Below are 18,623 nucleotides of genomic sequence, written 5' to 3'. Positions count from 1 at the left end.
GGAAGGAAAACCATGCACAACCTTATTGTTTCCTCTTCTAATATTTATAGGCTACACTCTTAGGTCGAGTCCTATAAATTTTCACCACGACAATTTATTTGTGTTGGAAAAATAGTGGTGTCTTCTATGTTTTCCCCTATGGAGCTCAATGGTTGATGTAACTTTAGGTATGATTGATTTTATGGAGTTTTTGGTTCGAATAATAACCTTTGGTTTGGTTCCAATCACTACTCTACAAATGCCTCCACTTGCACTCCAGTTCAATTCCTAACAGACTCACTTAGAAATTCAAGGCTCATTTTGGGCACAACTACTCTAGCTAGCTCCTCGATGACACCTCTCCCTTCCTCACTCTTCTCACTCACAATGTTTCCTACTATCAGGGTAAATCCTTCTCTATTTTTTTATCATTCTTACAAAATAATGAATTGAATTTTAATATACAATGATTTGAATTTTATTTAAATATTTTGTTTTAAAAATAATAATGTTAAAATAATTAAACAAAAAAATCACATTAAATACGCTAAAAGTTTCATTAGTATCTGCTATTAGTTACTATTATTAGTATTATTATATTAATTAATTAATATTATTAAATTTTAAATTATTTAATATAATTTCATTATTTCATAATAATATTAATTGATAATAGTATTAATATTACTTAACAATAATAATTTTAATAACAATAATTATTTTAGTAAATGTGGTTGATATATGTTCAAGGTTTCATTTGTATCTATGACAGGAGTTGTTAAATGTGGTTGATATACGCCATAAACGTATAACCATGATTAACCATGGTTGACCACAATTGATTTTATAAAACATGGTTGACCATGATTGACCATAGTTGAATAATATTAAACCCAAGGGAGTAATATTATAAACCCGAGGTATAAAAACCCTAATATAACTATTTTAAGCACTAAAATAAACATGGTTGAACATGGTTAATTTACATATTGAGGCAATCCTTATCACAATGCAACATTAAAGCATGGTTGACCATGATTGATTTTCATATCGAGACAATCTTTGTCACAATGCGACGTTGGACTATGGTTGACCATGGTTGATTTCTATATTGAGACAATCATTGCCACAATGTGACATTTGACCATGGCTCGCTATGATTGACCTTCATTGACCATGATTGCTTTTATAAACCCAAAGCTTTTATACTAAAATCCCAAGGGATTATGAACCCAAGGGAATAATATTATAAACCCAAGCTATATAAACTCTAAGATAAATATTATAAACGCTAAAATAAACATGGTTGACCATGGTTAATTTTCATATTGATACAATCCTTCTCACAATGTGACGTTAGACCACGGTTGACCATGCTTAACAATGATTGACTTTCATATCAACACAACCTTTGTGACAATGTGATGTTCAACCATGGTTAACCATGATTGACCATGTTTTGTTTTATAAAACATGGTTGACCAAAATTGATGATGGTTGACGATGATTAACATATCGAGACAATCTTTGTCATAATGTGATGTTGGATAATGGTTGAGACAATGATTGATTTTCATATTGAGACAATCTTCACCACAATACAACATTGAACCATGGTTGAACATGATTAACCATGGTTGACCATGATTGATTTTATAAAACATGGTTGACCATGGTTGAATAATATTAAACCCAAGGAACTAATATTATAAACCCAAGGTAGAAAACCCAAAGATAAATATTATAAACACTAAAATAAAAGTGGTTGACCATCGTTGATTTTCATATTGAGACAATCCATGTCACAATGTGAGATTGGACCATGGTTGACCATGATTGATTTTTAAATTGACAGAATATTTGTCACAATGTGACATTGGACCATGGTTGATTTTCATATTGAGACAATATTTGTCACAATGTGACGTTGGACCATGGTTGGGCATGATTGAATTTGTAAAACATGGTTGACCATGATCAAAATAATAAACCCAATGGACTAATAAACTCTAGGGATTAATACTAAAAACCCAAGGGATTATAAAGCTAATGGAATAATATTAAACCCTAGGAATATGAACCCTTAGATTAAAAAACCCAACGGATTCATATTATAAACCCAAGGGTATAATAAACTAAAGGGATAAAATAATATTTGTCTCAATGTGACGTTGGACCATGGTTGGGCATGATTGAATTTGTAAAACATGTTTGACCATGATTGAAATTACTCTAAGGATTAATAGTAAAAATCCCAAGGGTTTATAAAGCTAATGGAAAAATATTAAACCATAGGAATATGAACTCTTAGATTAATAAACCCAACAGATTGATATTATAAACCCAAGGGTATAATAAACTAAAAGAATAAAAATTGAAAACTCAAAGTATATAAACCATAAGATAAATATTATAAACTTTAAAATAAACATGGTTGAACATAGTTGACTATGCTTAATTTCCATATTGAGACAATTTTTGTCACAATACCACATTGGCTCATGGTTGACCCTGGTGGATTACGATTAATTTTCATATAAAAACAACACAACCAAATAACTTTTATGGCGTATTCGGTATCTGCGATGATGTATAAAAAACTAAAAAACAAGGTTTTTTTTGTAATAAAATAACCAATCACTGTGAAACATTCACACAGGTTTTTCTTCTTCATTCAGTTTTCTCCACAATGATTACTCACTCCATTTGAGGGCAGAAAAGCAAATTCAATCTCTGCAAATATTGTGTTCGGTTTTATAGCCAAAACCGAAAAGAACAAAGAAAAATTGACAAAAAATGGTTTGCTTAAGAGAGAAGATGCAATATCTGGTTTAGTTGGTTGGCTATAACGTCAACAGGTCGATTATGCCATAGTCCAATTCAAATCATTCTGTGTGCTGGCATGTATATTTACAGAATAATTTCGGTTGGTGAGAAATACAATTTAAAATAGATTATAATGATGTTAATTAGTGATTTATTGTTTTAAAGGAGAATATTGTATATAATGACTTAATTCAAAAAAAACCGTACGTTGGTGAGGAATGCTATTTAAAATACATTATATTGATGTTAATCAGTGATTTATTGTTTTAAAGGAGAATATTGTTTATAATGATGTTAATTGTGATTTATTGTTTTAAAAGAGAATATTATTTATTTAGAAATCTAAAGGACGAGTTGTCTTGAACGGAAACTGTTTCACTTAAAGAAAAATTTCTATTTTTTTCCACAAAGTGGAATCAAATACTACTGTACCGAAGCGCACTCCTCACCAGCGAACTTTATGTTACCTACAGCGTGGAACATAGAGCTATAGGTAACATCAGAACTTTTTGTCGGTTTAATTGCTTAAAAAATCCTTTCAAGTATAACATCAGAGCTATAAGTATCAGAGATATCGAGGGACAAGTAGTATAACGCGCATATTGGACAAGTCGTATAACGCGCATAATGGAGAAGATCACGATCACAGGATGAGTGGTGCTGAGAAAATCTCGAGAAAAAATACTAAATTTTTTCAAAACATTGAATAATATAAAATTATCAAGTACTTACCAAATTCGGCCGAATCGGCTTGCAAAATTCGAATATTCGGCAGTTCGATTCGGTTGGTGATTAATACGGTTAAATTCGATTCGAGGGAAATATATTAGCTTTGGTTTCTTCTTCCAAATAATAGAACTGACGTGGATGGACTTGGTATTATTAAAAGGTTGGTATTATTAAAAGGAGGGTGAGACTTGTAGTATTTCCACCGATTTGAGAACATTTTAATTTTCTGGTTAGAATAAAGAAAACAAAAATTGAAAATATCAGTGAAATTAGAACAAATTTGTTTTTCTAATTTTCAATTTAGAAAAGAAACAGAAAATAAGTGAAAGTAGCTTATTTTTTCTTTGTTATAAGATTCTATGAATAGAAATAAATAGAGTTTAGATGGCATATATAAAAAAGAAAAATAACGAAGCAGAACAAAATAGAAAATTAAATTGATATTAGAAAATTTCTGTTTTTCAATCTTGGAAACCGAAATGTGTGAAGTAATTTAATTTTAAGTAATTAGTTTTTATTTAAGGAACGATTGATGTTTTAGAGAGAAAAAATGAATATTAAATTTTTTAGATAATTTTATTTCTAAAATTGTTATATTATTTAAAATTAATAAAAATATTCATAATTCAAAATAAATTGAGAAAAAATTAATAAAAAAAATATTTTTATAATGTCTATTATAGAATTTTTTGCCAATTAAATTTTTTCATTCAAATTTGTATCTTATCAAATCGAATTCGAATTGGAATTCGAATTGGTAACTATTCGTTAAAGAAGTACGAGCATAAAATTATCAAGTTCGTTAAAGAGGTACGAGCGGTGTGTGGATTTTTGCTTCTGGAAAGGTTTTCGCACACGAAAAGCTCTAACGAGCGAAGCTTCACAGAAAAGGTATCATAATGAACTATTTGTACATAGCGAAACATAATAATAATAATCGTAAGTTTGTTCACCTTTCTTACTGGCTCTTATTTACTTAAAGGACTTGGAATTGTACAAAATAATAGTATAACAGTGTATTGTAAGAGTAGTCACTCAGGGAATGACTATTCACAAAATTAGATATTTTTTTAATTTTAAAATGAATTGTTACGACTCATTAATATTAAAAATAAAATGGCTTTCTTCAAAGAAATTATGTATCATCAGTAAATTAGAAAACTGATTTTCATAAAATTAGAATTTTTTTTTGAATTTATGAGAAATTGAAATATTAAGTATATTCACTCAAAAGAAAAATATTAAACATTTTCTTGAAATTTTGGTTAAAATTGCAAATCACGACAATATAATGCAATGTCAATTAACTTTGACCATATGGTTAATACTATAGCCTATGCATGGAGGACTAATAATAGGGACATGCGTTTGGCAGATTTAATATATAGCATATCAATAGTATTTAGGGTTTAGTAGATTTAGTAAAGTATTTGAAAGATAGATGAACAACCAATAATACCATCGCGAATTTGGAAGGTTTAATATTGATAATTAAATATTTTTATATTATAATTATTTTAATATAATTATATGAACTTAAATATATTATGTTGTTAATTAAATATTAATTTCATTTAAATGTAAAATAATTAATCTTATTAGACGACATGGTAGGGCCAAGTGACTATAGTGTTTACATGACATCACTCCATGATGATACATGGTGATGGACCTCAGGTCCCATGTTATTTGTTGCATAGTAACACTAAAATGATCTCTAGGATTAAAAATATTCAAATGGTTATATACTCTAACCCCATTTTAAATGAAGTTTATTTCTCTAGAAATATCTTAATGAGGAGCAAGTGGGCCATTCTAGAAAAGATCTTGAGTTGAATAAAAAAAACAAAAAAATAGTATTTATTTTTAATTATGCGTTAAGGAATTCACAATGGACCCATAGGTATAAGCTGCAACTAGTCACACTAACTTAATTATCTAATTGGTATAAACCGATTACCTTGCCATGCCATATAGAATAATTATTCTAAACTTAAGCCATAAAAAAAATTAATATGCCACATATTGAGAAGATGTAATAATACATAAATTATGTTTGATAAAAAAATCTTGATGCACACAATCCACTCTCAAGCATCTCTAGGCTATTTCAAATTGGAGTATTTGGCCATCTTCATGACATATAGAATAATTTTCTAAATCTAAGTCATAACAAAAATAAGAATATGACACAAGTTCAGAACATGGAATTATACCTTAGGTTTGATGTAGATTTGCTTGATGAAAATGAAGGTTTTCTTGATGCAAACTCTAAACTTGCTCTCATATGGGTTACCTCAAATTTTAAAGTGTTCTAATAGCCATGAAGTTGGTAGCTTATTTAAGAATAATGTTGATAATTGGATTCAAATCTTCAAACAACTCACCAAGTTCATTTCTTATTCAAGAGTTATGTTGGTAGTTGGCTAAATCTAAATGAAGGATTAAGTGGATCAAGTAGTGGGTCATGCTGCGTAAAGCTAGAACAAGGTGGACTACAAAGAATAATTATAAATACACATGAAGGATTAATTGGATGAAACTGTGGCTCATGCTTCCCTGACCTAGAGCAAGGTGGACTACAAAGCATAATTATAAATACAAGTGAAGGATTAAGTGGATGAAGCTCTGCTCATGCTTCCTAGACCTAGAGCAAGGTGGATTATAAAGTCTAATACAATAGTATTATACATACATTCAAAAAAATACTTTAAACAACTAAAATTCACTATCTTTCTCATATATCCATATATACATTCAAAAGAACATTTTAAACAACCGAAATAAATAATTCTAACTTGGTATTCATATCAAAAAGAAAAAACATATAATACTTAGAGTGATCCATTTTTATGTTTATTAAAATAAATTATATATTATATATATAAATCATGCCCGAGAAAATCATATCCCAAAAGTATTTGTGGACTAATTAAAAATATAAATCAGAATTATATTAAAGTAATAAATTGTCTCATATAATTAATAATTAATAATAATTACGCCGTAAGGCATTTCCCTTTGAAATCAACTTTCCTCTTGGGTTATGTGTACATTTCTGAGCCTTTGATTTAAGTGTTAGACGATGAAAATAATCTTACCCATCCAATTGATTAAACTGGTATACGATGCGACCCAACAGATGGACGCTTGCCCTCGCTCGACGCTACGCTACTTCCAGGTGCTTTCTCCGTGTGCTGCACTTGCCCTCGCTCGGCGATACTATATTCCAGGACCCTGGATCTATGGAAATCAACTTCGGGAAACCCTTCATATCAATCATAAGGTAGCAAATCATATTCTGACCCTTAGAACATACCCAGTCTGCTACAGGACCCATGAGATGATTCCAGGAGGTCTCGCTCAGCCTTAAAAGGGCTTGGATTATCACCACTAGATGCCTTGGACTGTCACAGGTCCACTTCTGGACTTCGGTCTGTCGCGGGATGGCTACAGGAAATGTGATCGGTTACAGAATGGTTGCTCGGCATCAGAGTATGTATTTCCATTTTAGTTTGTCTCAGAGTATCAAGGATTTTGAAGCAGAAGCTAAAGCAATTGGTAGGGTTAAACATCCCAACATTGTTCGCCTCCGAGCTTTCTATTGAGGTATAGAGGAAAAACTGTTGGTTTATGACTACATTCCACATGGAAGCTTGGAAAATGCCTATTATGGTGGGTTCTCTTGTTCTCCTTTTTCCATTTCATGTATATCGGTAGGAAATCTCGTTCAATTCGTTTCTGCATGGTTGTAGGCCGTCTGGAATAGCTTCGAATCTGAATCCGAGCCAAGATTTAACGGAGTCCACCGATCCGGATACGACGAAGCGCTCTTGTATGTATTCGGTAATGACGAAGGTGATATAGAAGCCTCGAGCATATAAAATCTTAGAGAGTTGCATCATGGCGTGAATGTGACCCTGAGCAGGGAAAGGGAGCATAACAGCATGAGGTCGTGTATTCATGGCGCTATGTAGCGTAGAGAAATAGTGATCCAGATCTCAGGGATTAAGATTTAGGAGCATGAGGAGAGAAAACATACAGATGTAACTAAACATTCAACAGAGAATACTCAACACAGTGAATGATGTAACTAAACATTCAACAGAGAATACACAACACAGTGAATGCCTCACAACATAAGAAAAGAAAGAAGGGCCTCGCAACACAACAAAAGAAAGAAGAAAACTCTTTATTAAATTGAGGAATCATTTATGGATGGATTGGATTGGATTGATACCATGGATTATATGGTATACATATCATAATCAAATAATCAAATACAATCAAATACCATGAGTGGAAACAAGACTCAAATACCATCGGTGGATACGATTCGAATACCAGTTTTCATTAGATTCAAACAGAGTGCCCTGTCTAAAGGAACAGGCCGGTGGTAAGCAAAACCGTATGGGTGATCAGGAATATGAGAGCAGGTGGTAAGCAAAACGGGATGGCTGATCAGGAATATGAGAGCCGAGGTAGACACAGATATATGGAATCCCAAATTTACAATGTACACCATATCAAAGCCTTTGCCATATGACCATGAGAGCCAAGAGTGAAAAAGAAACAAATAGATGTAGAGAATAGAGATCTATTGTGCTGTTATAATTTCCATCAAAATTTTTCCATTAGGTAGGTTTGGGAGTCTATGGTTGTTTGATTGCACTTGAAATAAAGCAAGTGAATGTAAAACACCTCATGATTCAGAAAGACAGTTTATTCAGTCACATAGCACAATTTGAACCTCTCTGTTACAGGGATGTAGGTTATTAACAAAATTGTCTTTGTTGATTTCTTTTAATTGTCATGTAGTTTAGAAAATGCAATTTCTTTCACAATGAAGGTAATACTCTGCATATTATTAAGTAATTGTGTAAATTGAAATGTCTGCAACTTGTATAGACTACAGCAAATACTGTTGCAACCAGAGGAAGAACTGTTGAGAAATGATTCTGCAGATGCTGCCCTGGAAGGAACTACTCCTAAGCCAAAGAAAACTATTGGAAAAATTAAGGTTCAAGGTATAGTAGCATCTAATTCTTTTCATGGTTATTTTGTATTGACTTGATATGGATGCATCAATAATAAGTACAGTTGATTTTTTTTTATTCCTTATTTTCTAAATGGCACATATCTCGTTCTTCTTGAAAGGTAGTGAAAAAGAAACAAATAGATGTAGAGAATAGAGATCTATTGTGCTGTTATAATTTCCATCAAAATTTTTCCATGATCAATGTTCAAAGTACATCCTCAGATTCATAAATCTATGGTCTTGTTGTAAATTAGGAAAATGTGGTCTGATAAATGAGTACACTTGTTTATAGTCATACATGAGTTGAAACTTCAAACTGTTATAAGAAAAGTCTCTGATTTTGCTTTTACAGGCCCGCTTCTGTGAATGTTAGAGAGGCAGCAGGGTCTTGCCGGCAATCAACAGTTTCAGCAAGCCAGCCACCCACTTTTCACCTCAGGTTTGACTGTTTCTTCCTACCTAAGGTCTTGTGTGTGTTGATATATAAAAAGAAACAATCAGGATGCCTCAATATTTATTTTTCATGTTAATGTGGATCAGTGATTCATTACGGGATAGAATGTACTTCTCATCTGCTTTGGATCTTGACCTGAATGTGCTTGCAATTCATTGAGTGTAGTGGGCAAGCCCTTATTGTCTATGGGGGATGTGTGCACCTTTGTTTCTGGGCATGAGCCAGCTGTCATGATTGTAGCTGGTCCGTGCCCAGGATGTCTTAAGATTTGTTTTTCATGTTAATGTAGATCAATAATTATTTATCAGATAGATGTTATTTCTCATCTGCTATGCATTTTGACAATATTGTGCTTGCAATTATTGAGTGTAGTGGGCAGGGAGCTTGGAAAGCCCTCATTGCCTATGAGGCCTGTGTGCGTCTTTGTCTCCGGGCATGGGCCAGTGGTCGCATGGAAGCTCCCGAATTCCTTCATAATGAGTGCATTGTTTTGCGTAATGCCTTTGGGTAGGTTATTAACAAAATTGTCTTTGTTGATTTCTTTTAATTATCATGTAGTTCGGAAAATGCAAATTCTTTCACAATGAAGGTAATACTCTGCATATTATTAAGTAATTGTATAAATTGAAATGTTTGCAACTTGTATAGACTACAGCAAATACTGTTGCAACCAGGAAGAACTGTTGAGAAATGATTCTGCAAATGCTGCCCTAGAAGGAACTGCTCCTAAGCCAAAGAAAACTATTGGAAAAATTAAGGTTCAAGGTATAGTAGCATCTGATTCTTTCATGGTTATTTTGTATTGACTTGATATGGATGCATCAATAATAAGTACAATTGATTTGTTTTTATTCCTTATTTTCTAAATGGCACATATCTCGTTCTTCTTGAAAGGTAGTGAAAAAGAAACAAATAGATGTAGAGAATAGAGATCTATTACGCTGTTGTAATTCCCATCAAATTTTTCCATTAGGTAGGTTTGGGAGTCTATAGTTGTTTGCTTGCACTTGAAATAAGGCAAGTGAATGTAAAACATCTCATGATTCAGAAAGACAGTTTAAATTGAGCTTTCAATACATTGTTTTTGATGCAGTGCATAAAGTCAATATCATGCTAGGTATGCCATCCAGATGCAGTTTTCGGTCTTGTAGGTCATCCTTTCTAAATATGGAGTCCCTACGCTCCAGATTTTGCATGGAGCACAGGAAGAGAAACAAAGAAACATGCCAAAGCAGTGATGGTGTTGAAAGGACTACACATAGTGAAAAAACTTACATGAAATCATGTTTTTTGCGTTGGATATGTGTTACCCAGAAGAACATTGGAGATGAAGCTCTGGCAATGTCAATGAGCTGACAGTAGGATGAGCTTGAGAAATTATTAAAAATTAAAATAAAATAAATATTTTAACAAAGCATTCAATTGATACACCCATTTCTGTGTTCTTTTAAATGTTTGCATCTTGCCCACCAGAATGAAAGAGGGAGAGCGCATGCAGCCAGCTACCCAGGCATGTCAAGTATACAAGTATCAGTTATTGCCCTGTTATTCAATCTCACCATCTCCCAGTGCTAGTTATGTTTATGATGCTTCTAGAATTATTTAATCCAGTAAACAAGAAGGTTTTTGCACTGCAACATCCTTGTTGTATGAAGCCCAATATGTATGTGCATTTATAAATGGTAATGGTAACCAAGAGCTCTGTTGGCACTTTTTCATGTGGGTACTGAAGTAGACATACTCATAAGGAACTTTGTTGATATTGTTAGTAAATTATTTGTTTGTAGTCATGGAAGCCATAGGGGCACTAAACAAGAATAACAATACCCTCTGGCTGGAAAGCGGTGAAGCAGTTGGGTGGGAGGGACCTAGAGCTCTTTTTGGAGGGCAGTTCTTTCGACATGCACTTGCAATTGGGCTTAATTTTCTCTTTCTTGTTTCTGTCATCCTTGAACTGTGTTGGACAAGGTGTAAATTTCGCACACCTCGGCCAGCTACTCCTCCTGTTCCATTTAACAGCTTTTTGAGTAAGTTTAAACTGGGGATTATGCAAAAGCTGGCTTTAGGTGGTTGCATTTTTCTGTGTATATGCTATAGCGTTCTCGAGATATGGAGCCCTGTGTATTGGTGGCTAAAGGAGAGGCCTGAAGGTTTTGAAAATGTGGGCGAGTATATTGTCAAGGCTCTGACTTGGGTAACAATGTTAGCTTATATTCATCGCTCCTTCAGAAAAGAAGGTAAACAGAAGTTTCCACTTTTATTGCAGTTGTGGTGGAGTCTATCATTCATTCTGCAGGCTTTCTTCATCGTCCTCGACATTCAACGGTTGACAAAACAAAGAAGCGTTGTTGTTGATATCTTTGTTGAAATTATGGTTGTTCTCATTTTGGCTTGCTTGTGTTATACTATTTGTTGTGCCAAAAGTGGTGTAGAGTCCTCCTCACAGACCATTCTAGAACCTCTCTTGAAAGAGAATCCCCAAAAATTTGGAAACATTAACGTAGTCTCTACTTATGCAACAACCAACCTTCTCAGTCGGCTGTCATTTTCTTGGATGAGTCCTTTTCTTGCGGTTGGTTTTAAGAGCCCTTTGCATATTCATGATGTACCCCAAGTTGCAGAGGCGGATAGGACAGACCAATTATACCCTAAATTTAGAGCTCACCTGGAGGCCAAAGGTGATACAGGCTTATTAGCAAAAGCCTTACTCCTATATTTTCAGAAGGAAGTACTTTTGATTGCATTCTTAGCAGCACTGGAGACTTGTGCATCATATGTAGGTCCATGTTTTATAAATGCCTTTGTTCAGTTTCTAGGTGGAAAGCAACAGTTTGAAAGTCAAGGCTATGTGCTAGTTTGTGCCTTTTTTGTGGCAAAGGTATTAGAGTCTTTGTCATAGCGACAAGGGTTTTTCAAACAACATCAGTTAACTTTACGGGTTAGAGCAGCATTGACAGCTATTATATACAGGAAGGGCTTGTTGCTTTCCATTCAGTCAAGACAGAAGCATACAAGCGGAGAGATTATCAACTACATGAGTGTAGATGTTCATAATGTTTCATGTATCTGTTACTATATGCATAGTATTTGGATTTTCCCTCTTCATTTTGTTCTGGCCTTCATTATTCTATATCAGACGTTGGGCTTGGCAGCATTTTCAGGGTTGGCAGCCTCATTTGCAGTTATGTTGCCAAATTTCCCACTTGCAAAATTGCAAGAAAAATTTCAGGAGAGAATAATGGAGGAAAAAGACAAAAGGATGAAGGCCACATCAGAGACATTAAAAATTATGAGGATCTTAAAATTGCAGGCTTGGGAGACAAGATTTCTTCGGAAACTAGAAATTTTGAGGCAGGACGAATATAGTTGGCTACAAAAATATGTTTACGCATCAGCTATCACAACATCTGTTCCCTCTGTTGGACCAATATTTATCATTGTTGCAACTTTTGGTACATGTATGCTTATAGGAGTGCCTTTGATAGCAGGGAGAATTCTTTCTGCACTCGCAACCTATGGGACACTTCAGGGAGCTATGGGCATGCTTCCTGGCTTAATCCCTCAGATTGCTCAAACTAAAGTGTCAATAGATCGCATTGTGGCCTTTCTGTAGGAGGAAGAGCTGCAACACGATGGGGTAGAAAAGGTATCAAAGGAGTCAACAGACTTCGCGATTCAAATCCAAGGAGGGATATTTTCTTGGAATCCCGATTCCTCTAGTCCAACTATAAGAGGTTTAGATGTCCAACTAGAGAGAGGCATGAGGGTTGCAGTATGTGGAACTATTGGTTCAAGAAAATCAAGCCTTTTATCCTGCATATTAGGTGAAATACCAAAAATATCAGGCTCTGTTAGCTTAAGTGGTACCAAAGCATATGTCCCTCAGTCTCCTTGGATACAAAGTGGGAAAATTAAAGATGCTATTCTCTTTGGAAAGCAGATGGATACTATTAGATACAATAGTGTACTTGATGCTTGTGCATTGAAAAAAGAGCTTGAACTTTTTCCTTATGGGGACGAGACAAACATTGGAGAAAGAGGGTTAAATTTGAGTTGTGGACAAAAACAGAGAATACAGATTGCCCGTGCTTTATATCAAGATGTAGACATTTATATTTTTGATGACCCTTTTAGTGTTGTGGATGCACATACTGGAAAACATATTTTCCAAGTATGTTTCTCTTATCCTCTACATACTGTAGTTTTGCTGAATTAATTAGTTTTAATGTTTTGATGGAATGATGAAGCTCTATAGTAGCACTCTGCAATTCATTGTTCAGTCTGTATAATATACATTGCTGGTTGTGTCGCTGCAAATTCATGTCCATAAACATCTAAGAAATTGGACTTTCTTGTTATAGGAATGAATACTTGGTATTCTGGGTTCAAAGACTGTTGTCTATGTAACTCATCAAGTGGAGTTTTTACCCTCTGTTGACATCATTTTGGTAGGTTTGAATTTCTTTCATCCTACTCTAGTGATATTAAAATTTTCAATGTAATTGGTAAAGCGACAATGGGTTTATTGATCATTTATTGAGAGGAGGAGATAAATGATCCATATTTTTTTGATGTAAATGATATTCTTCACAGGTAATGCAAGATGGTGAAATTACTCAGGTTGGCAGATATGATGACATCTTACAATCAGGCACATATTTTGTGGAATTAGTTGGTGCACATCAGAAAGCTTTGAAAGCTATTTCTGCTATGGAGAAATCTGAAGTGTACACATCAGAGAGATTTGTTGAAAGCTCATGTCCTAGCAATACAACTGCAGTGAAAAATGTTACTGCCAGTGAGAAACTGGAGCAGTGCGGTGTTCAGAACTCAATAGATGTAGAGGAAGAGGTTGAACCAGAAAACCACAAAGAAAGATCGGATAAAGAGAATAAAAATTCACAGCTTGTACAAGAAGAAGAAAGAGAGAGAGGCAGGGTAAGCATGTCGGTATACTGGTCTTACATTACTGCTGCATACAATGGTACTTTTATACCTCTAATACTATTGGCCCAAATAATAAGTCATCTACTTCAAATATGTAGTAACCTCTGGATGACATCAGAAGCCTCTACAAAAGAAAATGAGAGTTCCCCTATGAGAAAGTCCCTTTTCATTTTGGTTTATGTTGCTTTGACATTAAGCAGCTCCCTGTGCGTTCTTGTGAGGTCTATGCTTCTTTCATTGGTTGGACTTAAAACTACTAATCAGCTTGTTAGCACTCTACAAGGTGTATATTTCATGCACCAATGTCCTTCTTTGATGCAACTCCATCTGGGCGAATACTGAATCGGGTCAGTTGACATTTATTGTTTTAATAGGCTAATACCTTTCCTGAGAGAGGAGGAAATCATTTGATTCTAGTGGGTCAGTAACAAGCTCTCTGTTTCTTGGCAGGCATCAATTGATCAGAGTGCAGTGGACACATTGATTCCTTCTCAACTAGGAGAATTGGCTTTTGCATTTATACAACTTTTGGGGATCATTGCAGTCATGTCTCATATTGCTTGGCAGGTCTTCATTGTGTTTATACCAGTGGGTGCAAGTTGTATATGGTATCAGGTATTCTCTGTATTTCTCAATAATAATAAATACGAACTTGCAAATTTTAATTTTCTGAGAGGAACATAAATTGGCGATAAGAGAGTTTGATTTCTACTTCAAGGTTTGTTGTAGGTAGATCCCATAATCTGATTGAAAAGGATGTTATCAAATAGATTAAGTTGCATCAGGATTCTATCATGACAACAGTTTATCTGTATTTCTTTGTTTCCATGCTTTTGGGTTCTTATAGTAATAACAGAATTCTTGTAACTCCTATGACCTTCCTTGCATGCAACAATACTACATAACATCAGCTAGGGAACTGGCTCGGCTGGCATCAGTTTGTAGAGCTCCAATCGTACAACATTTTGGAGAATCAATCTTTGGAGCAACCACCATTAGAAGTTTTGACCAGGAATTTCGATTCATGGAAAGAAATCTCGAGTTGATTGATATATCTATATATATATATATATATATATATATATATATATATATATATATATATATATATATGAGACCTAGTCTCCACAATGTTGGAGCCAATGAGTGGCTTGGCATTCGGATGGATTTTCTGTCAAATCTTGTGTTTGCATTCTTTTTGGTGTTCCTCATTCGCTTGCCTCAAGATGTAATTAGCCCAAGTAGGTACAGAAGCATTATCTTGGCTTACAATTATTTTTCCTAAACTGATCAGCAGACTAGACATATTCTTTATAATTAAATATGAAAGTAAATGAAATGGCACCTTAACACGCATTGCAGGGTTGGCAGTAACATATAGTCTAAGTCTGAACATGGTACAAGTCTGGGTAATATGGTGCCTTTGTTATGTGAAGACCAACAAGTTGTCAGCGGAGAGAATAATGCAGTATTCATGAATTCCCAGTGAGTCACCAGTGATTATAGAGAATTGTAGACCAAACTCCAACTGGCCATCTAGAGGAACGATAGATCTAACTGATTTGTAGGTCAGAACTCAATAGAAATAGACTCTTTTTCACGCATTGAATGCTAGTAATTTGCATGTCAGTTCATCTATAAATTTGATCCATACAATCAGGTGCGTTATGGACCACATCTTCCGCTTGTCTTGAAAGGCCTTACATGCACTTTCCCTGGAGGCACGAAGGTGGGAGTTCTGGGGCGGACAAGAAGTGGCAAATCTACTCTTATTCAATCCATTTTCACATTGTGGAACCAATAATGGGAAGAATTGTCATTGATGGAGTCGACATCTCATCCATAGGCCTCCATGACCTAAGATCCAAATTAAGCATTATTCCCCAAGAACCAACAATGTTTGAAGGCACTATAAGCAATAATTTGGATCCTCTCGAAGATTCCTTGGATGATGAGATTTGGGAGGTTAGTTCTGCTTCGTATTCTATAAGCATTAGTATCAATTTTAGCACCAATTATTCTTGCCTTGAAGAATATAGATATTTCCCTGAGGATCTTGCTGTAAGTTTATTGTTTATGAATCTACTTCGATTTTTCTTGTGCTTTCAGGCTTTGGACAAGTGCCAACTTGGTGAGATTGTACGAGCAAAAGAAAAGAAACTTGATTCCTCAGGTCTGTGTGTCTTTATCACATTCAATGAAAGTCCTGAAGGAGAAAAATAAAACCTTTTATAGTAGCTATTTCTGCTATTTGTTTTCTATCTTAGTGCTCATGTTTTGTTTATTTTTTGGTGTCCTTGAGACCTACCTGGTCTCTAGGACCCCTGTTTTTTAGAATGAAAATTGAGAATCGAATTTAATGGAATGATCTCTTGCACAGTGTCTGAGAATGGAGGAAACTGGAGTGTGGGTCAATGCCAACTTGTCTGTTTGGGATGGGCACTACTAAAACAAAGTCGGATACTGGTCCTTGACGAGGCAACTGCCTCAGTTGACACTGCAACTGATGGGTTTATTCAACAAATAATTCGCCACCAATTTTCTACCTGCACAGTCATTACTATAGCACATCGGATTCCATCTGTTATTGAGAGTGATAGGGTTCTCCTATTAAAGGATGGTATAACAATTTTTAGTTGTTTATTTTCTAGTCTTTTGTTACAGTTACTATTTTTTTGGACACATTTCATTTTTTACTTACTTTGTATTTGTTTTGAATCAGGACAAATTGCTGAGTATGACACTCCATCCAAACTACTTAGCAACAAATTTTATGCATTTGCAAAGCTTGTTTCAGAGTACTCCATCCAATAGATATCTTAACTAGAGCTTTGGACATTGGTCATATCGGGTTTACAATAGAATGGAGAAAAATCTTCATTTCCCTAAAACTCAAGCTAGATAAATGTAAAATATAGAGATACAATATAGTAGACTATGAGCTACCATGTAAGCTCATTATTTTCTGATAATATTCTATATTTAAGTCCTTAAGAAGAGTTCAATAACTCCTATCAGTGACTTTGACTGACTTTGACAGTTATGATTTTTCACTTGTTATATACAAATGGAGTTTACCCTTTTTCCTGTGTAACTTTTATCACTTCAACAAGGTAATCAAGGTAATATTGGAGAACTCCAGACAACTTGGATTTGTACAGGCAGTGCAGTTGGATGTAAGGTGCCTCTAACTAATTTGTCTTTTTTTTCCTGCTTTGATTCTATTATTTTGAGTTTCACATCTGCAATTTTTTTGTTTCTATTTTAGTTCTGACCTCTATATGTAGTAATACTATGCCAATTCACATCAACATTTTATTCTCATTTCTAACAAACAAGCTATGATATACTTGTCAAGGTTCATAGGTCTTGTTATTTATAGGTCTTAATAATAAGTGATGGCTAATTGTTAATGTGTTTTTTTCCTTCATGCAATGAACCAACTCAATTTTATTCATAATATTTTGCAGTTATAAACTTTTAAAGTTACCTAATATTTCAATGAGTAAGAATTTGAGAATTCTACTATCTAACCATCAAATAGGCCCAAAAGAGCGAAAAAAATATAAGAAAAAATGAGAGATGTACAAAATAGACATAGGCTTTTTGTTCTTTAAAAGCAATTTATTTTTTATTTAATTTTTTTTTCAATAATATATATATATATATATATATATATATATATATATATAGATATTTGTGTAATCTTTTCTTTTGAATAATGATGAAAATATTGGTTTGAGTGGTTGTTTTAACTAATATTCAGTTTAACAAGTTTTGTTTTGTTTTCTTGTTTGTTTTTTTGTTTGTTTGTTTTTTTTTAAATTAAAATTTTCAATATAAAAAAAGATATTCTACATCAACTTCATAAAATCTTCTAATTCACCTAGTTGAGGTAAATTTTCATTTTTATCGGAGTTAAGACTTCACTTTAGCTATGGGAGGAACTTGCACACATTTTTTTTGGCACAAAAATTAAATATGTTCTTCTAAAAAGTTTCATACTCCATTAAATGTTTTAAATTCACTATGATAGAAGTTCAACACTCACTGACAAAAGTATAAAGTGCCTTTTTTAAATTAAAAGTATAAATTGTTTTGTTTAAATGAAAAGTTGTGTCTTGTTGAAATGAAAAGTTTAGAATGCACGTGATTGATTATAAGAGTGGCTCTCAAATTAAAATTGAAACTTTGAAAACAATTCCATGAAAGTACAAGGAGTTATCTCCTTTGTATGAAAGTATAGGGAGTTATCTCCTTAGTTTAATGTTCTTTCCATGCCAATTAAAATGTAATGAGGGATCATTCCAAACTTTCTATAGAATTCATACTATGCTTTCTCGCCCATTTAAAACTTTCTCATCATTACTAAGGGTTTAGGTTTTAGTGGAGTGAGATTTGGAACTTAAGACCATTGAAAGATCAAAAGTGTTAAAATTGGCAACTAGGGCCAAATTCCACCTTGGGACAATTCATTTGATGGAGATGATGATTGCATTAAATTTCAATTTATGAGAGAGACCAAAATTGATATAAAAATCATCGCATTTGGACAAGCAGAAGTGTGAGATTCTGAATTTATGCCCACACATGTGCAAATTGTTCAGGTTGGCCACATCATCATGGAGGCTCATGAAGCCCAGTGGACAT

General features: G+C 33.9%; 1 pseudogene; it reads left to right on the top strand.

Annotated features, from left to right (window-relative positions):
* Positions 1–7,829: 7,829 nt before the first annotated feature.
* On the top strand, positions 7,830–16,787 carry LOC149264156 (putative ABC transporter C family member 15; annotated as a pseudogene).
* Positions 16,788–18,623: the final 1,836 nt, after the last annotated feature.

Source organism: Pinus tabuliformis, chromosome 6, assembly GCF_031772625.1.
Source record: "Pinus tabuliformis cultivar Carrire ecotype Pingquan chromosome 6, CPIR1, whole genome shotgun sequence".
NCBI classification, from domain to species: Eukaryota; Viridiplantae; Streptophyta; class Pinopsida; order Pinales; family Pinaceae; genus Pinus; species Pinus tabuliformis.
Note: the sequence above shows the minus strand (reverse complement) of the source record. Positions and strands in the feature narration are given on the sequence as shown.